Source organism: Crinia signifera, chromosome 11 (genome assembly GCF_055691185.1).
Source record: "Crinia signifera chromosome 11, ASM5569118v1, whole genome shotgun sequence".
Taxonomy (NCBI): Eukaryota; Metazoa; Chordata; class Amphibia; order Anura; family Myobatrachidae; genus Crinia; species Crinia signifera.
The window spans coordinates 67828067-67850893 of record NC_139227.1 but is presented as its reverse complement, the minus strand read 5'-3'; the positions used below and the strand labels follow the sequence as shown (position 1 = coordinate 67850893).

Sequence of the window (22827 nt, the reverse complement as noted above, 5' to 3'; positions counted from 1 at the left end):
CATGGTGTATACATGACGTATGTATATACTATACTATACCTTTCACCTGTTTTATAGCACTGTGGATGGAGTCCTTTTACTTTAGTATACGCATGTGTGCATTGCTTACCTACTCGGACACATTTTGTCGCTCGGGTGTGTACTTCGCCTTACTTTATTCTATTGATATTACATTTCTGTTAAACGCAGGTCAGAAATAAACAAAGTATCAATGGCAGTTAAGAAAAGCATATTGTTCAAATTAGTAAAATACTGCCCATTCAAAAAATATTAAAATATAAGTTTACTTACTGTAGATACTTAACTTGCAGCATATAGCAACATAGGACGCAAGCCCATTGTAAGCTGAATGAGAACGGTCATTTTATGTAGAACTTGTTAAAAGCCAATCAAAATGATGGCTTCTGCAATGTACTTTCACTTTGAGCGGTTACAGTTTTTAGCCTACACACTATCCACCCTATGCCCAGTCCCTCTCGGCTTCTACCTCTATCTACATCTGTCTTTACAGCTCCCTCTCTCCACAGAGCAAGTTTGTCCCAGCAAAAATGCTTTCACCTTTTGTTATGACATTTTTTAGTACACAAAGGAGTAATTTGACCTCTAGTGGCCAGTGGCGGTACATTACTTTTGGTTACAAATATAAATCTGCAAAATGCTTCACTTACTGGAGAAAAACAAAAACACAACTTTCCAAATCGTACTATAACCACATGATGAACTATAAATAGCTTATCTTCTCATCACATGAGGAAATGCAAGATACCATATACAATCCGCAGGCTAATTCACTTATCCAAGTGATCTCTGAGGGGACGATTATTACACTAGAAAAGGGTGGTTTTGTTTGTGGCTCATTTACATAATTGCAGCAAAACTAGGACTGGATTCTATCCTGTTGTACACTGATGTTGTGGTTGACTGCAGCTGACACAGCTGCTGAGAAAATGTACTCCACAATTCATTCCATATGTGGGACAGATCACACGCTGGATGGCACAAGACAGTGATAAAATGGCTCAGAAATACTTTGAATGCATTCATTTCCCTGAACCAACTTCCAGCAGATGAATATAAAAAAGATGGTATGTGAACCCTAACACAAGCCTACAAGTGCTTGCCAGAAAACAGACTTTAAAATTAGGTCAGTACACACACACACACGCACACACACACACACGCACATGTAGGTGACCGACTAATAAAAAGTTGTGTTCGGTATAATACACATTTTCTCATCACAGTTGGTCCAATACCAATGTACCTATATAGAACAGAGAGCCAAGCAGCTACTGTACGCAAATCTTTTTGAGGTTTTCAGAGAATGCGTCTATTACGGTGTGCATGCTCAGTAAATTAATTAAGATGGCGGCTGTAACAACAGATTGGTCACAAAATGAATGACAGTAAGACCGTGTTTGGGAGTGAGTGGGCTGTATAAATTACCAGTTGCAATCTTGCTTGCAACTGCAGAGCTCTATGCATCCCAGGAGAGCAGCTTATGCTGTGTACACATGGTACAATCCAGCATGAGATTTTGTCTATATACCGGTAGTGAAAATCGCATGCAGATCGCACAGGTTTTTTAACTTGCTCTCCCGATGCGTGCTCCAGTGACAGCACAAATCGAAACCCAGATAGACAGAGCAGCAATGACTATATAGTTCAAATTGAATGTAGATCGCATGAATTGTATGTAAAAAGTACAGAGTTAGCAAAGATTGTATAGCAGTCGAATCTTAAGTCGAATAGCAAGGGAATTTCACTGTGTGTACACACCATTCGTGTTTACAGAGGCACTAAGAATCTGCAACCTAATTTGCAACAATGGTATGGACGTAACAGCAACTGTAAGCAGTTAGACAGAAATGATTAGACAGCAGTTGATGCCCCTATGCACAGATTCACTTCTGCCTAGGGATGTAAATCCCGGGGCATTTATTTCAATCCCGGATTCCGGGATTGAAAATTGCTCAATCCCGGGATTCTCGGGATCCTGGTATTGGCATCCCTAAAAGAAAAAAAACACACCCTGTCCACCCCTACATGGGCGGGCAGGTGCGTGGCAGCCGGGAGCAGGGCAGAGCAGCGCTGCGCGGGGGGGTGCCTGGTGCCGCCCCGCAGATTTACTTACAGGCTGGCGGGAGCAGGGCAGACAGCGGCGCTGCGGTGATGCTTGCCTGCCTCCGGGCAGGTAGCGGTGGCACCAGCTGGGCAGGAGGGGAGGCTAGGAGTCGGCTGGGAGCGGTCCTCTGTAGCAGGACACCCATCAGGGTGGGTGTACAATCAAAAAATCAAGTCTGGGGGGGCATTTAACATAGGAATCAGGCATCTGGGTGCCTGTACAATTAAAAATTGGGTCCAATCGCGTCGTATCGCATGCGATATGATTGTATGCGATGCAACGCGATTTTTTAACGTGCAATGAAAAAAATCGGGTGCCCAGATAATACACAAGTACTGGTAAAATTCCCTTTTCCTCTCCAGCCTGCATTTGATGCATTCCTATTTTATTCTGTCTAAAGCAAAACCTCCAAATAACCCAAGCCCAGTGAAAACTATATATAAAAAAATAAAATAAAATTACACTGGTCTATGTTCAAGCTTTTCCTTCAAACATGAGTTTATCATCCAGACAGGCAACATCAGTATGCACAATTAAAAAAAACTAATTCTCCATTTTGGCAGTCTTTCCCACTCCAATGCCTTCATTGGGGTCCTTAACAGGGCTTTACACACCAGCATGCCTCCCTCTCCTGACAGCAAACCATCCAGAGCTGGAGAAGGGAGGAGGAGGAGGAGGGGGGGGGGGGGGGGGGGGGGGAGTGAGTAATAAACCTAAACAATACCAGCTGCTATCATTCAAAGCAGGTTGCGCCACATTAGCATCAAAGGATATTACTCAATCTTTAGTCAAAGCACATTTCAAAACACTAAATGCACTGTTAATAGCTCTCAGTTTGTTCCCCCAATGCCAGTTTTAACCATGAAACAAAACCGTCCACAAAAAGGCGTTGAACTGCATAGTTTAGTTACCTCCTGCCTACAGTTCAGTGAGGCAGGACTGGAACGCCAGCAGCTCCATATCTGGCACAATGTGGGAACCATTACAGCACCAAGATCAAGAAAAAATAGCTGATCAATGACTACAAGTACAGAAGTTAAAGGGTACATACCCAAAAGCCTGCTAGATATTATTTTATCCTTTTATAGTGCTCAAAACAATAGCCTGTGGTGCAGTCAAAACATGCTATACATATAAACTGTATTTTTATTTATCGTTGTATATCTGAGACTTTCCATTGTCAAAAACAAGCATAACGTTTTGCTTACCAGTACTTTGCCAATTCATAGAAAAACCGTTGCATTTTACCCATATACTATGAGCAGAATGAATGGTGTAATGAATGGTTCCCAAAAGTTTTTCAATCATGGCCCCCTAGAGTATCAAAATCTTGAAGATCGACCTAAGGCACGGCTTTAGGTCGACAGACTAAGGTCGACATGAGTTTTTCAATTTAATCCGACAGACAGTATTTCGTGCCCTACCATCCACTAGGGCGTGTAAGGAGAAAAAAAAAGTGTGCCGAGCGTAGCGATGCACTGTGCCTGAAGCATGGCGCGCGGACATGGTGCACTGATACAGTGTCCGTGTCGACTGTTGACATCTGGGACAAACTTTAAAAACCCATGTCGACCTTTCAACTGTCAACCTTCCCCATGTCAACCTAATGTTTGTGTTGAAGTTTTGAGGGTGTCGACCTAAGGCCTGTCGATCTTCCTGTTGTCCCCACTGGACTTCTATATATTATATAAAATAATGTTAAAAATAATAATGATCATATTGTATTGATTGTATTTCAATTCTTCACAGGAAGAAGAGCAACAGAACCCGAGGACATGCACTGAAACTAGAGAGAGGAAGATTCAGGGGAAATTTGAGGAAGAATTACTTCGCAGAATGAGTAGTAGATAAGTGGAATAGCTTCCCACCAGAGGTGGTAGAGGTAAATACAGTAGAACAATTTATACATGCTTGGGATAGGCATATTGATATCCTTACAAAAAAATAAAGGATCAAATATGACATGCTCAACATGTAAAAATATATCAGGGGCCAATATATGGAACTGTCAAGCACCCTTTTTTCTGCTAGACAAGAATCTACGACGAGAGGGCACGAGTTTAGATTAGAAGAAAAAAGATTTTGTTCATCTAGAACAGTGGTTCCTAACCTTTTTTCTCTCCCGTACCCCTTGATTAGGCTTTTCATTGATAAGTACCCCCTCCTCTCATTTTGAAATATGGACAGTACTTAGCGGTATGCGGATCCTTATGCATGTCCTTATATTAAGGAGGAGCGGAGGAGTAGTACACAGCCAGGAATCATGCCCTTCTGTGTCTAGACACTGGTTGTGTATTATCTCCATGATTCTCTCTAACACCGGTAGGATTAATGCCGCTGCTTCCTCCACCTTTGTCAGTGCTGGGCAGATGACTGCTGATGTCTGAGGGCAGCATGGGAAGCTCCCAGTGGATTGCTGGTCAGTCATATGGCAATGGGTCTTCTTCAGCCATCAAAAGACCTTTTCATCGTCCGCCATTACCAATATTATTTTCAAGTACCCCCAACTGGTCTGCAGAGTACCCCCAGGGTTACTAGTACCCCAGGTTGGGAACCACTGATCTAGAAGAAAAAATTTCTTTACAGTCAGAACAGTCAAACTTTGGAACTCTCTTCCTGAAGAAGTGGTGTCGGCAGACACTATAAATACGTTTAAAATAAGGTTGGATAAACATTTATTGGTTAAAAACATCCACGGGTATGAATAAGTAACAATCTGCCTTTAAAATATCAGAACACATATATATATATATATATATATATATATGGGATTAGCTACTATAAACATAGGTTGAACTAGATGGACGCAAGTCTTTATTCAGCCTCACCTACTATGTAACTATGGGCCTTATTCTGGTTGGTGCGGTTCCGTCCGCGTGCGGATGTTTGGTGTTTGCGCATGTGCAGAGGCATATCTGCGCATGTGCGAACGGCAGGCACGTCCAAATACCGCATGAATTTTCTACACTCCGAAAAGGGGGAGGAGAGGGGCGTGAAGGGCTGTTTTGGCTCATTACCATATGTGTACGCCCAGAGTTTCCCATGAAAACGCTGGGCGTACGTATGGTAATGTGGCCGTGACGCACATGTGGGGGGCGGACATATGACCTAGCCGGATGTCAGCTGCCCGCCCATCTCCCTGCTTTTGCACGGAGAAATGCCCGAGTGATCTGACTCGGCCCTGCATTCGATGGCCTGCGACCATAGAATGATGGGGGAGGTTCCCAGAGATGGAGGAGGTGTACACACGAGAAATCCACTTGTGCTCCGTGCGGTCATCGGCTTACCGCATTCGGACGCAGTGAGCGGTCCGTACGGAAGGCGGGGCTCAGGACGCTCAGTCCTGTCCGCATATACGCATCCGACCGCACCGACCAGAATAAGGCCCTATGTAACTATGGATTGAGGTAACATGTTAAAAAAGGGGCAGACTAGATGGGCCAAGTGGTTCTTATCTGCGGTCAAATTCTATGTTTCTATGTATGGAATATGCTGCTCTATATAAGAAACTGTAAATAAATAATAAGAATAATAATGATAATATTGTACAATGATACCACTCGTCCATAGCAAGCTGTCCACTCAAAAACAATAGCTTTATGGTGTAACACCCACTCAGCAGAGCAGCAATGTATAGCCACTATGCAGTGTCTATTCAGCCAGCCCTTTTTAGAGCGCAGAACATGCCACCACATGGACAAAAACAGGGTGTGGCTCACGGCCTGGCAATACCCAGGAGACCACGCCCCTCCCATCTGAGGCTACACTCCTTTTCTCCTTGGGGAGGTATGTTGTGGATCAATCTCCAGGGATCCTGGTTCAACTCAGCACAATTACATACATGATACATATTTATATGGGCTAAGCGGTCTCCTAAAGAACTACATTGTTGGTGCTGCAGCTGGAGGTATGTATTATTTTGACGTGATATCAGGGAGAGGAGCAATACAAGAAAAGAAAAAAAGAAAGACTCTCTGCTCAGTGCGTGTTCGTTCTGTTGAGCAATAACAGGCATCTATGTGAGTGAATGCCCGGGCAATCTACTTCAGCAAATACAATATAGAACAAGATGTTCAGGTATTCTTCAGCCTACTGGATTTTTTCCTTTTTATTCATTATATTATATTGAATAGAATCAACTTTATTGGCCATATATGCTTGCACACACTAGAAATTTGTTGTGGATTACAGTGAAAAATTCCCATGTCAAACATGGTCAAAATAAGACATATGACCTACCCAAAGCCCACACCAACACAACCAGAGGTGCTCCCTTTTGCTTAGAACGTCACCCCTTACGCAGCCTGCAGATTGAGAATTTGGAGAACGTCTCCCATACAGTACTGTGTGTGAGGTAATTAGATGCACCGCACTGCTGCACAGTGACCATTCAGCGACATGCTGAATAATGGGTCAGCCAAAGAACCATCTGCCTTCACTGTCTGCATGTTTGTTATGGTCCCTTTTAAAACTTTCAGAGCTTGTTTTATGCAGGATAAACCCCTAGACCACAGTGCAGTAAGTCCTTATTTTAAGTCTATGGAAATACAAAGAAGGGAGTCCATATGCAGAAGTGTAGGAGATTTATTATGGTATTGCTTGCTTGTATTTCTTGTATTGCTTGTCATTTCTTTCAGGTTAGAAAGGGCCATTAAAAAAACATACAAGTCCTCTTATAAAACCGCTCGAAACAAACATTCACAAACACATGTAGTACTTTCAGTAACTTATCAGAACTCTACGTATTGAAGATAAAGTTGTACACATCAAGGACAATTTGTTTTTCCAATGCAGTCAGTTTCCAAGTTCCAGCAAGAATAACTTTAGTCAGTATCTGAGATTACCCATTAATAGATTTAAAAGTACCCTTTTTTTGAAAAGAGAAGACCCCAATAAACTTCAAACTCAAAATCCAATGTTGAAAGCTGTATTTCCAGGTAAAGTGGAGACTGATTATTTTGCTGCAATTATCGTAAAATATATATACACATCTTTAGAGAGAAAGATTAAACAGAGCAGAAAGAGGTATATGAATAATATATTAATGATAAAACCAGAAACAAGCTGCTTCGAAAACTAAGTCCAGAGAGGCAAGCTGCAGTAAAGAGAGGATGGAGATTTGTGATGTCACACAAAGTGTAACCCATACTTGTCTACATTTTTTTTTTGAATAAAGTTTTTTTATTTTACAGGTCATAAATACAGAACAAAACAACGAGTCAGACATTGTGCATGTGAATCAGTCAATCCAAATCAATCATATAGTATCAGAGTGTACATTGTATTCACATATAGTTTCATCATTTTGTATAAATGTCAGGATGCAATAAAATGAAAGAAAGAATAAAGACCTTTTGGTTAAAAGGAAAGATGGTGTCGCCATTCTATTCTGACTGAGTAATACTATTGATTTTTGCTGATTTTGAATTATATATTAAGAAACAAACGATAGAAGAGAAGAAGAAAAAGATAATAAGAAAGAGATAGATGAAGGGTAGAGAATCTTTAGTCACTAATAAGTGCATATACATATACATAGATTGGGGGTTCAGTCCCACTCAGGGTGGCAAATCATTATGTATCATAGGTTAGCTAGTTCTTAGATGGGTATTAGCGTTATGGTTATCAGGGTCCACTTCCAACACTGTACACTGGCCCTGTATCACAAGAGTGTGCGGAGTGTGGGGACTCCAGCCACCTGCCCCATATCTTTTCAAATTTAGGAAGAGTGCCCCGAGACATGTATACATATTTTTCGTGCTGTACTGTGGTGTTGACCAGAGCCCTCCACTCCATCACCGTAGGTCCCAGGCTAGCCATCCAATGCCTAGCTATGACTACTTTGGCAAGGGAACACAAGTTAGTCACGTACTGTCCCTCTGTGTTTCTTAATGAAGTATTTGCTTTACTACCCAGAATACACATCTTGGGGGTCAGGGCTTGCCCAGATATTCCAGTAGATGTAATGACCGACTTAACCGTCACCCAGAATGAGTTAACCAGGGGACATTCCCAGAGGAGGTGCCACAGGTTCCCCTGCATGGAGCCACACTTTGGGCAGGCCGAGGAGGCCCGTCCACCGAATTTAACCAGGGTGGATGGAGTCAGATACGTTCTGTGCGTGATAAATATCTGGACTTGTTGAAACCTCGCGGAGACTGTGGCATGTCGTGACGAGGCCAATGCCTCCTCCCACTCCTCCTCCTCGAAGGTACCAACATCGTTCTCCCACTTGGCCTTTAGGGCGGGAAGTGAGTCTTTATGTAAAAAGGATAATAGGAATGAATAGGCTAGAGAGATGGTTTTGACCTGTCCGAGATTGGCCAGGAATATTTTTGCTGGGGAGGCTAGTAGCTCGGGGGGGCCGTTGTTAAACTGGGTATTTAGGGCATGGCGTAGATACTTGTCTACATTTATGTATTCCAGTTTTGGAGATGACCGGAAACAAGAAGCAGGTGGTTAGCAATGGGAATGGGACCATATTAATGGAGTGATTAGGTAGGCCCTACCCCTTACAGGAAATCTTCTGGGATTGGAGAGTATCTGTATAGAAACTAGATAAAATGACACAATGATCATAGAATTATGTGATTAGGCCCTGTCCCCCTCCGCCGGAACCACAGTTTCACTGTATTTATTTAGCCATTCTGCTCATTCAATAGGAAGTGGGCAGAATGCGGGAGGTGTGTCCACTTTTATGGGGGAGTACCCAAAAAAACAGGTGTATACTGCAGGATCTAGGAGAGTAGGCAAGTATGGTGTATGCGGTGTCTATCTACACTCCAGAATTGTTTACTGCACACACAAAAAAGGGGCCTCAACTGTGCACCGTTTCAACCCTTACCCGGTTACTCCCATTATGTATTACGGAGGACTTTGCTTGAACCAAACATTGAGAGTGGATTAGGGAACCAGGAACAGTGATGCAGAAGACTGAGTGACTGACCAAGGGAAGGTTCCTGGATAGAGGTATTAAGCATGGTGAAGTAATAAGGTGGCTGGTACCGTACCATCATATTTCAAACCCAGCTTGTAAATTGACAATTAGGAGCCAATTGGTTAGTGATAAAATACAAGCCACTTGCTGCACATCACCAGGCTTATTAGATCTTCCCCTCGGCCTTTAGCATCCTGGTTTAAAAAAGATGCTATGTGAAGCCTAGCTATAGGATATATGGCCTTATTCTAGTTCACTCTGACAAAATCCTTCTTAGATGGACAAAACCATGTGCACTGCAGGGGGGCAGATGTAAAATGTGCAAAGAGAATTAGATTTGAGTGCGTTATTTGGTTTCTGTGCAGGGAAAATACTGACTGCTTCATGTTTACACTGCAATATAGATCTCACTTTGATGAAAAACCCCACCCAAATCTAATTCTCTCTGCACGTTATACCTGCCCCACCTGCAGCGAACATTGTTTTGTCCATTTGAGAAGGAATTTAACTCTAAGAGTGAACTAGAATAAGGCCCATAGTCACATAGCAATTTAGTTTGGGTTGAATGGTTTAATCATAAAAAAAAAAAAAAAAAAAAAAAAAAAAAAGAAGAAGCAGCACACATTAAGTTTTAGGTGAACTGTGCAACAAGTTTTTCATTTGGTAGAAAAGCCTACAGAGGTTAAGTGGTTGGTTGAAAGTTCAATGGGTCCTCCTATATCCATCTCCTTTGCACCATATGGCATGAGGTGCCTTGTGCGACTGCCATGCAGCCTACGCTTTCCTCAGTCTTGCACCTTAATTGCAATTATTGTACTTTTGTTCAAAAGGACTTTCATAGTCGCAGATTGAGCATACTACTGCATGATGAGGGTCACACAGACCTGCCTTGTGGACTTTTTCCTCAATCTTCTGTCTTCGTTTGCAATTAACGTTCTAGGCATTTCAGATCAGTGATTCGGCATGGCTAAGTATCAAACGCTGTGGTGCAATAAACAGGGTGATTTGATGAGAGGTGGACACATCTTTACATTAGGAATGAAAGCAAGTCAGTTCAATATATGCAAGCTTCTCAAGAAGCTTGTATGGGCAAGTAAGCCTAGAAATGGGATAGAAATTTGAAAGATTGTATCAAAATGTGTTTATTTTCCAAAATAGGAGTAATCACTGAGCGCTTGATTAATGGAGATACCAGCAGAAAGTAAGTAAATATTTTAGCGCGGTTGAATTGAGAAAAGAACACAGGGATAGACTGGTTTGGATTGGGCTCGATATCAAGAGAAGAGGTACTAATATAGAAGGATAAGGAGAGTAGATGTTAGGTTAGTTTTGTTGCATTAAACAAATGTCCTAATGAGTGCATAGCAGGGACAGAGCAGTGTGAGGATTGAGGAAGAAGATTTCACTTCATGTTGTATCCTAATAATCTTGTCCACAAAATAAGACAGTGGCTTAAATAGTTGACTTATGTGCAAGGACCAATTAAAGACTGCAATCTTCATGATTGTGGCTTCTGATTGGTCTTCATAGGAGGGGATGATTATTTCCAGTTGGTAGAGTAGCTTTAAAACTTTCCAAAGTAATCCATCACCTTGTGAAAACCATCAATGTGGGGGTGTTACCATGGAACATGAAAAGTTAAAGTTTTTATTCACGCCATTGTTGGTTTGCAGCTTGCATTTATTTAGACCAAATTTAATAGCGGAAAAAAAATCTTGACTAATTACTTCCTCTCGCAGATTGTCAAACACTGGCAGAACAACAGTAAACATCTTGCACATCTTCGTATCATAAACAGAATCGTTGAAGGCTACGCAAAAACCTACAGTACCATAACCAGTCAGTCTGGAATCTGAGCACACATTACACAGAAAAATAAGAACCTTAAGGTGCTGCTGAATGACAGGGAGGACGTGTCTGCATTTGTAATTGCTCGTAAACCAAACTCTGAAGAATTAATGGGAGTGGCTTGAAACTAAACAAAGAAACGCCTGTTTGTTTTCTAATGCTGAAAAAAAGCCTCTCTAATAAACAGAATATCAGAAAATTATATGCCAGCAGATATCCATTTCTCTTGGGAAACTGCTATAACACCCCTGCCCTCTTCAGAACCTTATATGACACAGGACAATGGCTTTCATCAACACTTCGCATTAGAAAAGTGCAACAAACCTCATTTAAAAACAAAAAAAGATTCATTAATAAAAAGATAATTACTCATTAATTCTGGAATAAAAAGTAATTGTGGAAAATGCCCTGAGTAGGGTTACCACCTTTCCCCTTTAATTCCAGACACATATTAATTACACAGGTTCTGTGGCTGGCTGACTTCAAGACTCCATATCACCTGGTTTTAAACTTCCACAGAACCTGTGTAATTAATATGTGTCCGGAATTAAAGGGGAAAGGTGGTAACCCTAGCCCTGAGGAATGAATTCAACACAACTTCTGTTACTATAAAACAGTGGTAGCCAACCCTAGCCCTCGAGAGCTACCAACAGTTCACATTTTCCAGACAACCTAGCTGCTGCACTCATTAATCACTGACACATGTTAAAAGATCCCCAGATGGAGCTAATTAGCTCACTTGTGATTCTGTGAGGAGACCTGCAAAACATGCACTGTTGGTAGCTCTCGAGGACTAGGGTTGGCTACCCCAGCTATAAAGTCATCATTGGGGTACTGCTGGGGACTGTATAGTTACACCAGTATGGTATAGCTCACAGACTATGTCTAGGTCAACAGTCATTAGTTTTATGCAGAAAAGATCGGCAAAGGTGGTCGACACAGAAAAGGCTGGCACATGAGAAGGTTGATGGGAGTTTTTCACCTTTTTTTATGTTAATGTTGACACCTGAGCATGTGGACTCCCAACAAGTGTACCACTTCCTCTGCCATGCGTCAGTTCTGAATCATAGTCTACGTGGCAGGTAAAGTATGAAAAAAGTCCACAAATGAATGAAAGAAAAAAAATTAAAAAGTTAAAGATGACTCTCGTATGTGTCGACCATTCCCATTTCAAACTACAACTTTATGACAACCTTTTGACATAGATATGGTCACCCATCCAGATACCTAGTTACATATCAAGCTAAAGGGCCCTGCACACGGGCTTACGAGCATTCTGAGCAATGCTGCTTCGCTCAGAACGCTCGGTCTCTCTCAGCACACAGTGCTGCAGATCGAGGTGTCAGGGTCAGAGTACTCCATTGAGAACACTGACCCCAACCGATTAATAATCTGCAGGTTATTAACCCCTTCCTGACAGAGCTAGTTTTTGCGTTCCTGACAGAGCCATTTTTTTCAAATCTGACATGTCTCACTTAAGTGGGGATAACTTTTTTTTGCTTTTACTTATCCCAGTGATTTTGAGATTGTTTTTTCGTGACACATTGTACTTCAAATTAGTGGTAAATTTTGGTCGATACAGTCTGTGTTTTTTTGTGAAAAATACCAAAATGTCGTGAAAAAATGGAAAATTTAGCGATTTGCAAAATGTTAAATTTTCTGCTTGTGAGACAAATAATCATACCACTCAAAATAGTTAATAACTAACATAGACCATATGTCTACTTTATGTTGCCATCATTATTTCAACTTCCTTTTAATTTTTTTGGACACTAGGAGGCTTCAAATATGAATAGCAAATTCTCAAATTTTCAAGAAAATTTCAAACACTGATTTTTTTAGGGACCAGTTCAGTTCTGATGTGACTTTGAGGGACTTGTATGTGAGACACCCCCATAAATGATGCCATTTCAAAAACTGCACCCCTCACAGTATTCAAAACAGCATTTTGGAAGTTTGTTAACCCTTTAGGTGTTTCACAGGAATTAAAACAAAGTGTAGGTGAAATTTCAAAATTTCATTTTTTTTGCAGATGTGCAAATTTAATACATTTTTCTAAGGAACACAGTACATTTTACTAGAGAAATGTGACTAAAAATTGATTCCCCCAATTCTTTGGTTTTCATAAATATCCTATATGTGGCCCTAGTGTGCACGGTGACCAAACCACAGGCTTCATAATAGAAGGAGCACCTACTTGATTTTGGAGCCTCCTTTTTATGAGATTATTTTTTAGGAACCATGTAGGTTTCTAGGCACCATAAGATGCTAAAAGTTAGGTACCCCCCCACAAGTGACCCCATTTTGCAAACTACACCCTTCAGGGAATTCATCTAGGGGTATAGTGTACATTTCAAACCCCCAGGGGTTTCACCAATTGTGGTACAACTGGGCAGTGAAAATGAAAAAAAAAAAATTTTCATTTTCACAGCTCAGTTGTATCAAAATTGGTGAAACCCCTGGGGGTTTGAAATGTACACTATACCCCTTGATGAATTCCCTGAAGGGTGTAGTTTGCAAAATGGGGTCACTTGTGGGGGGGTTCCACTGTATGGGTGTTTCGGGGGTCATTCAACCAGAATCTGTGCTGCAAAATCCAAAAATCACTCCTTCCCTTCTGAGTCCTGCCATGCACCCAACTGGTATTTTTTGGTCACACATGAGGCATTGCCGTACTCGGGAGAAATTGGGGCACAGATTTTGGGGTGCTTTGTCTCCTTCATTCCTTGTGAAAATGAAAAATTTTGAGCCAGATCTGCATTTTTGTGTAAAAAAATGTAATTTTTTACACAAAAATGCAGTTCTGGCTCAAAATTTTTTATTTTCACAAGGAATGAAGGAGACAAAGCACCCCAAAATCTGTGCCCCAATTTCTCCCGAGTACGGCAATGCCTCACGTGTGACCAAAAAATACCAGTTGGGTGCATGGCAGGACTCAGAAGGGAAGGAGTGATTTTTGGTGGCGGAATGAATGGTGGGTGCTATGTCGCATTAGCAAGACCCCCGAAGCACCAATACAGTGGAACCCCCCCACAAGTGACCCCATTTTGCAAACTACACCCTTCAGGGAATTCATCTAGGGGTATAGTGTACATTTCAAACCCCCAGGGGTTTCACCAATTTTGATACAACTGGGCAGTGAAAATGAAAAAAATAAATTTTTCATTTTCACAGCTCAGTTGTATCAAAATTGGTGAAACCCCGGGGGGGTTGAAATGTACACTATACCCCTTGATGAATTCCCTGAAGGGTGTAGTTTGCAAAATGGGGTCACTTGTGGGGGGGTTCCACTGTATGGGTGTTTCGGGGGTCATTCAACCAGAATCTGTGCTGCAAAATCCAAAAATCACTCCTTCCCTTCTGAGTCCTGCCATGCACCCAACTGGTATTTATTGGTCACACATGAGGCATTGCCGTACTCGGGAGAAATTGGGGCACAGATTTTGGGTGCTTTGTCTCCTTCATTCCTTGTGAAAATGAAAAATTTTGAGCCAGATCTGCATTTTTGTGTAAAAAAATGTAATTTTTTACACAAAAATGCAGTTCTGGCTCAAAAATTTTTATTTTCACAAGGAATGAAGGAGACAAAGCACCCCAAAATCTGTGCCCCAATTTCTCCCGAGTACGGCAATGCCTCACGTGTGACCAAAAAATACCAGTTGGGTGCATGGCAGGACTCAGAAGGGAAGGAGTGATTTTTGGTGGCGGAATGAATGGTGGGTGCTATGTCGCATTAGCAAGACCCCCGAAGCACCAATACAGTGGAACCCCCCCACAAGTGACCCCATTTTGGTCACCAGCTTTGGGAGGGGGGCTGGCGCTGCGGCTGGCGGGGGGGTGGGAGGGGTGCTGGCGCTGCGGCAGCCGGGTGGGTGGGAGGGAGGGGGGCTGCCGGGTGGGAGGGGGGGGGGCTGGCGATCGTTGCGGTATACGCACACACACACACACACACACACACACACACACATATATATATATATATATATATATGTGTGTGTATATATATATATATATACACATATATATACATATATATACACACACATATATATATATATATATATATATATATATATATGTGTGTGTATATATATATATATATATACACACATTTGCACATTTTTTTATTTTATTTTATTTTTAACTTTTCCAGCAGCAGCATGATGCTGCTGCTGCTGCTGCTGCGGGGGGGAGGGGGGAGGAGGGGAGCGCAGCGTGCGCTCCGGACGTAGCGGTTGAGCCGCTGGAGCTGCTGCTGCTGCCGGGTGAGTGCCCGGCGGGTGGGAGGGGGGTGCTGCCGCTCGGTGGTGATCGGTGCTGCACCGATCACCACCGTTTTCTGTGTTACCGAGCGGCTTAGCCGCCGGTAACACAGGAAACGCTGTGATTGACTGTTCAGATTTGAACAGCCAATCACAGCGATCGCCGACCGGGGGGGGCACCCCTGCCCCCCCTGGGCGACGAGGGGGGATGTCTGCTGTCAGGGACAGCAGACATCACCTAACTGTCACTGCGTCTCTAGACGCAGTGACAGTTAGAAACCATGACGTACATTTATGCCATGTGTCGGGAAGTACTTCCCGACCATGACGTAAATGTACGTCAAATGTCGGGAAGGGGTTAATTGCCACCGGATACAGACCATCAGGGCTGCACATCACACACAGAAAGTGCCTGAAAACGCATGGAAATCACTCAGAAAATGGCTGAAAATGTTGCTGCATGTGGGGCTGCAGCTCCATCCACCCCATTGTTAATCTGACCCAGTGGGCGTAAAGCAATCCTCCAAATGTTCTAAAAAAAAAAAAAATACTAGCCAATCACTAAACACACAGCTGCACAATAATACCCCTTTTACACCGCCGCAAAAACCTGGGTCATCGTCTGTGTAAATGGGTCACGCCATGTCCCTTTACACAGGACTTCTACCCAGGTCCTGACCTGGGTAGAACATGGCTAGGACCTCGGTAAAGGGCGGTGTAAACGGGTACCCCGGGTCATCCGACTCTGTTCCCGGTTACATGAATGGGGGACGTCCGCAGGTTTAATGGGGTGCACACAGCCTCCTCTGCTATACTCTGACAGCAGCGGCGGCAGCAGAGGAGGGGAATGGATGCCTGTGTTCACCTCACGGACGACAACTGGGGGGGGGGGGGGGGGGGGGTGCACGGGGGTTGGGGGCAGCCCAGCAGCTTACCTTGGTCCTGAGCTGCCCCCAGAACGGCGATCAGTGGTCCCGGTGGGGATGACCATGGTTCCGTCGCTTGGAGATTATGTTTTTATGAAAATGAATGCAGAGATTGAAGAAGCTGAAGGCAGATAGGCACTCAGACAGTGGGAGCATGCAGATCATTCTTCATTATAGAATTCTATTTTCTCTGTCCACCATCACACATCTTCGCACCGGTCAGGAAAACCTTATTAGTTACAGTGACAGAAATTTGAGGGAGAGAGATGCTGCATACTTCATCGATCCGAGGTGATTGTTGTATGCGAGGGACTGCAGAAACAAACTGAGGCAAACTGAGGCAAACTGAGGCAAACTGAGGCAAACTGAGGCAAACTGAGGCAAACTGAGGCAAACTGAGGCAAACTGAGGCAAACTAAGGCAAACTAAGGCAAACTAAGGCAAACTAAGGCAAACTAAGGCAAACTAAGGCAAACTGAGGCAAACTGAGGCAAACTGGTCATTCAGCTTTCCAAGAAATCCTGACAAGGTTCCTTGCATTCATTCTTATCTGGTAGTGACTTAAATGTATACAACAGTGTTATGATCTTAGTGATTTTATTTAAGTGCACTGCAACAATACAATAAAAACAATTTAAAAAAAAAAGAAGTGGTATTTGGTACATTTTTTCCCAAATTCTATGCATGAGTCCAGCTAGTCAAATCAAACTAACTAAAGTACTAGTTAAGTCATTTGTGCTCTTGCATTGATATCCTTAACCTGGACTGTAATGTGTAGCTTGGGAATCTTTGATTTGGTACTAAATAGGAGTAGGAACCAGGTGTAGCTTCAAATCAGCCTATATGACAACCTCCCCAGATAAGTGGTTATTGCTTTACAAGCCAGTCAAAATTTGTTTATTAACCGCTTCTTATATAGCGCAAACATATTCCGCAGCGCTTTGCAGAGCATATTTGAACATTCACATCAGTCTCTTCCCCAGTGGCAGAATCTGACTTCATCTTAAAGTTGAAGCCAGGGCTTTGATCCTGTTATTTCCTGGCTCCTGTATCCTATTTACACTGCACCTTGCTTCCAGGTTATCCCATGAACAACATTTTTTGACACTGAACTTATGTCTGCCCTGCAAGTCATTGTAGATCAGGCATATCAAACCTGCGGCCTTCCAGCTGTTGTGAAACTACAAATCCTAGCATGCCTTGCCATAGTTTTAGAATCTCTTAGAATTAGAATTACCAGAACATACATACTGTATAAGCTATTTGATGCCAAACCCATTTACAATCACTACTAATAGACTAACAGTTTTCCTATATTAGATTCCCCCATTTTCTCCTACACTTTTCTCTGGTTTTGAGAGCAAGATTTCTCCTATTTTTATGAATTTGCAATTCAATAAAGTGAATCAAAGGAGTGATAAGCTGCTTTTTATATCATTTATGATGATGTCAAAGAAAAAGTCTGTGCGGTAAACTACCATGGCTAATTGAGTTTACTCCTTACAGTCTAAATTCTTTTAGCAAACCACTACAATGTCTAAATTTATGGTTTAAACCCACTGGATGCATCTGAAAGGGAACACTGTCATAATGGGGTTTATTCTAGTTCATTCTTTCTGACAAAATCCTTCTTAGATGGACAAAACCATGTGCACTGCAGGGGGGCAGATGTAACATGTGCAAAGAGAATTAGATTTGGGTGAGTTATTTTGTTTCTGTGCAGGGAACATACTGACTGCATGATTTTACACTTCAATATAGATCTCACTTTGAAGAAAAACCCCACCCAAATCTAATTCTCTCTGCACAAGTTACATCTGCCCCACCCGCAGTGCACATGGTTTTGTCCATCTAAGAAGGATTTTGTCAGAAAGAATGGACTAGAATAACCCCCAATGTCAGACAATCCGATATAACTAGATTTCAATCTAGAATGTCCATAAAAGAATAAAATATATCACATATCAAGTATATTTGTAAACGAACAACATCAACAACAGACCCAAGCAAATTAACTAGTTCTAGCACAAGCATGCTACCAGTTTCTAGATGTACATATGAATGCATATTCATAACTGAGGGCAGAGAAAGATCCCCACTTTCATCTCCAATGTGCGCCTTCTAAAATGTGTGCAATCTTCCCAACAGTCACGGTTAAGAGACATACAGAAACAATACGAGTTGTTGGCACTTTGGAGCGGACAATCGATGATATAGTTAATAGTGGTAATTTAACCATGCTATTTTCTCCGTTTCTTTGTTTGTTTTGTTATTTACCACTTTTTGGAGGAGGTGCAGATTTTGGCTATACACATTTATTCATATAGCAAAACTCTGCTGTTCATCTAGACTCTAGATTCTAGAGCATCAGTAGCAAGGCAGGCCACTCTTGCAGCAGAAGACCTCTGCAGGTTACGGCTGCCCTTGCAGTCTGGCAGAGGGTGCACATTTGAAACTTTTACCATCAGATGACATGTTTTAGGCAGGTCAAGTGTAGAGAAAAGAGGGTAAATTACATAGAAAGCCATTTACAGAAGTTGCCTTTGAAGGGCCCTCCTGAATAGAGGAAGAAAGTCCTTGTCAGAATGAAATTGAAGTGAAAGCCACTTGTGCTGGTGAAGAGTACAGATGGCAGGGAGAGGGGGGCGTTAATGAGTACTAGCTGAATCTCTATTATTCTTTTATTGCACAGTAAAGGCAAAGTCTGTTCCTGGATTAGGATAAACTGGATTTTCCCACAGGAGAAAACTCCTCAATCATGTTACTGTTCACCATTACACACATAGTAAATTGCTTGAAACATTGTGTATTTCGTATGTAGAGTTTAACAAAAACTCTACAAATTTTTCCGCTCAGCAGAGACTGCATTCATCTGCAGGTAACACGAGATATTTTATTCCAAATAGCCAATGATTTGCACTTTAACAGTATATAGGACTCAAAGATTAGCATTGCTTAATAGTAATCTTAATGAGATATTCAGTATTATGCACATGCATCAGCAACACAAGAACATAAATGCAATAAATAGAATTTAGTGAGGTTACAGTGTCTTCAATAAAGCTCAGATTTAAGAAGCTCATGTACTGGATGACAAGTTTACAGCGCAAAGTAAAACTACCCAGCGATCAATACAGACAGGGTCAGTGGCGGTTTTTACCTATGGGCTGCAGGGCTGCAGCCCCCCCAGGTAAAATCCGCCACGGTCTCTGCCTAAAGTGAAGCCAGATGCAGTCTGTGAGACTGCACTGGCTTCACTGTGATGTGCAGTGACTTCCTATTGGAAGTCTGACCTGCCAGTCACTCAAGGCATCCCATCGGGAGGTGTTCCCTCCCTCCCTCCAGGATGCCTCTGCACAAATGCGCAGCAGCCCCCAAAACTGGTTCTGTGCATGCGCAGTATCGCAGACCATACTGCGCATGCGCCGGAACCCAGGACGCAATCAAGCCTCCCGGGGCTGCTGCAAAGGCAGCCCATGGAGGCTTGGGCCAGCGCATGCGCAGTATGTATGAAGGTACAGCGCATGCGCTGGCCCCGTGGCTAGGGACAGCGATGACAGCGGCAGTGAAGGGCCCGCATTGCGGCAACCCCCCTCCTTTATTATAGTAAGAGCCGCCACTGGAAAGGGTTCTGAAGGGGTGTCACCATGTTTTACTAAAAAAGAAATGCAAACCAGGCAAGAGGGGGCAACCTGCATCTACACAGCCAGTGTCTTCTATATCTTAATCCAAAGGTTCCCAAACGATGTCTTCAAGGCACCTTAACAGTCCAGGGTTATGTATATCCATGCTTGATCACAAGTGAGTTAATTAGTTCATCAGTCAATTTAATTTGACCATCTGCGCTGAACCATGATATCTTTAAAATTAGGATGGTTATGCAGGGTACACACTGGAGCGATTCCTGTGGCCGCCGATACAGTAACTATATAGGTGGTACCACAGGAAAATACAGTGCATACACTGTATTTATACTGGTGCATTGACAAGTTTGTTCATTATACTTCTACCCATCTGTTATGTTTACTCAATAAAAGAAATACAAAAACTAATTTATATATTTGAATTCCAAGAAGCACAAATGAGACAACACAAGACCATGCTACTATGTAGTATATTAATATTCATTTGAAATTATTGCCAAACTATTCAGCGTACTTTCAAATAATTTTTCACAGGTGTATAGTATACTAGGTCCACATAAAACAATATCACCATATTGACGCTGCTGTAATATCATCATGATAGAACATTTGCCAACAGCGGTTTCTGGCAGTCATGAGTTCTGGCTAAAACATGTGGTGTTCTGTTGGGTGTTTTACCCCTAGTCCTAATCCATACTTCTCCCCTAGGCCTTTATTCAGATCTGATCGCAGTACAAATTTGTTTGGAAAATGGGCAAAACCATGTTCACTGCAGGTGGGGCAGATGTAAAATGTGCAGAGAGTGTTAGATTTGTGTGAGTTATTTTGTTTCTGTGCAGGGTAAATACTGACTGCATTATTTTTTTTTTTTTTTTTTTATTCAGTTTTTTTTCTGCAAATACAAAAACAATACATACAAACCTCTAAAAATACAATTCCATATTTAAACAATAACATATAAGACAAAGACAACGGCGCAGGTGGTGACTGCATTATTTTTACACTGCAATCTAGATTTCAATTTCAATACACCCCACCCAAATGTAACTATCTGCACATGTTACATCTACCCCACCTGGAGCGCTTCCTTTAGCCTAAAGCAGTGGTAGCCAACCCTAGCCCTCGAGAGCTACCAACAGTTCACATTTTCCAGACAACCTAGCTGCTGCACAGCTGCACTCATTAATCACTGACACATTTTAAAAGATCCACAGATGGAGCTAATTAGCTCACTTGTGATTCTGTGAGGAGACCTGCAAAACATGCACTGTTGGTAGCTCTCGAGGACTAGGGTTGGCTACCCCAGGCCTAAAGCATCTATCCTGTTGCCTAACCCAAACGTGACATTCAAAAAATTTCAGAATTTTACAGAATGTCAACATTACAACAAATGTCATCATAGTGGTGTCAAAATTATTTTGACATTGTGAAAGGCAAGCTCATGACCCTTTATGGGTTATCTGATCTTCTTAAAGGAATTCCTCCTCTGTCCCTCAATGGACACATTTATCCCTGCTTGCTGCAATTACAGCTCAACATAAAAAAAAAAAAACACTACAGAAAAAAACATCTTTGTAGAGTAGGTTATCTAATGTATAAAAAAGATAAAAAGACAAACGTATAATTTATTTATTATTAACTGTTTCTTATATAGCACACATATTCTGCAGCGCTTTACAGAGAATATTTGAACATTCACATCAGTCCCTGCCCCAGTGGAGCTTTCAATCTGTATTCCCTACCACATGTACACGTACACACAGACATTTTAGTGTTCAATTGTTTGGAGCCAAATAACCTACCAGTATATTTTTGGATTGTGGGAGGAAACAGGAGTACCCGGAGTAAACCCACGCAATTACGGGGAGAATATACAAACTCTGCACAGTTAGGGCCATGGTGGGAATCGAACCCATGACCTCAGTGCTGTGAGGCAGTAATGCTAACCATTACACCGTCTATACCGTCCAAAAATGTGTACATTTTAGGAAGAAATACACACAGGAGTGCGTAGGAGTGACTGCAGGTAAGCTGGCTTTCACCATGTAGCCTTATGTCCCCCATACACAACGTGATTTCTCCGAGGGGAAAAGTCACATACGATCTCTTTGACCCACCTGGCAGCTTCCCAGGTGGCAAGATCGAATATGATACCCAATTTCGCAGTCAGATACTTCGGTATCTTGTATCGGCACTAGTGTATGGCCAGCTTTACAGAAGACAGAGTGGGTACCGTTACCATGCAGTGAAGGGACCTCCAGTCTGGTGGCTTTGCATATTTTTGCAAATATATATATATATATATATATATATATATATATATATATATATATATATATATATATATATATATATATATATATATATATATATAATAAATCAAAAGTATTACATAATTAAATGTGATCACTAATGCCCCTTGGTGTGCTGGGGAAACATGTGTCTCTAGTCAAAAACAACCCCCTTCCTTGCAGCACTTGGCCGACATCACTAACGGCATCACTAATTTAATTGAGCGGGTGAATGTCGGAACAAAATTGTGATTACATTCACTTAGAAGAAGCCTCTCGTGAGTGGCACTTTTGCTAAATCCAGTGTAATAACAAGAGATAGTACGATCATGCTCATCAATGAAAGGTGAGCATTGAGGAAGCCTGTTCTGGGAGATAGAACTTGGGTAACATAATGGAGCACGTGCTTATCGCCAGCTCTTTGCTTCCCTCTCTGCTGGACTCTTGTAATCCTCACTAATCTACAGTTTGTCCATTAAAGTTCCTCAAAGCACAAACGTGATCTTGCATCTTTTTCACACAGCGTTTGTGTGAACATGAATCTCTGCCAATTAACATACAGCCCGATAAATCTTCACCCACAAAGTATAAAACCATATGTTGAAGAAGTGGATTCATTTTCCCCAACTGCCTGCCAAATAGACAAGCAAAGCATTTAGACGCAGGGAACAATGTTGCCATAGGGGGCCAAATTTACAGGAGAAAACCCTATAGGCTGCTGTCACGCAAACGTCTGACAAGTCTTGCCAAATGGCTGCTAGTGCAGTGACTGAGCTCTTTGTGTTCCAGCTTAA

The 22827-nt window shown here is 42.1% G+C and overlaps 1 protein-coding gene and 1 long non-coding RNA gene across 2 annotated transcripts in view; one reads left to right on the top strand and one right to left on the bottom strand.

The window, feature by feature from the left end:
* The window catches only part of LRP5 (LDL receptor related protein 5), a 168265-nt gene that overhangs the window by 70318 nt on the left and 75120 nt on the right, over positions 1–22827 (bottom strand). The gene's annotated exons all lie outside the window — the stretch shown is intronic.
* LOC146045756 (uncharacterized) lies at positions 3933–7494 on the top strand. The gene is made up of 2 exons (XR_014465585.1): positions 3933–4007; positions 7318–7494. It is a non-coding gene; the product is annotated as an uncharacterized LOC146045756 (long non-coding RNA).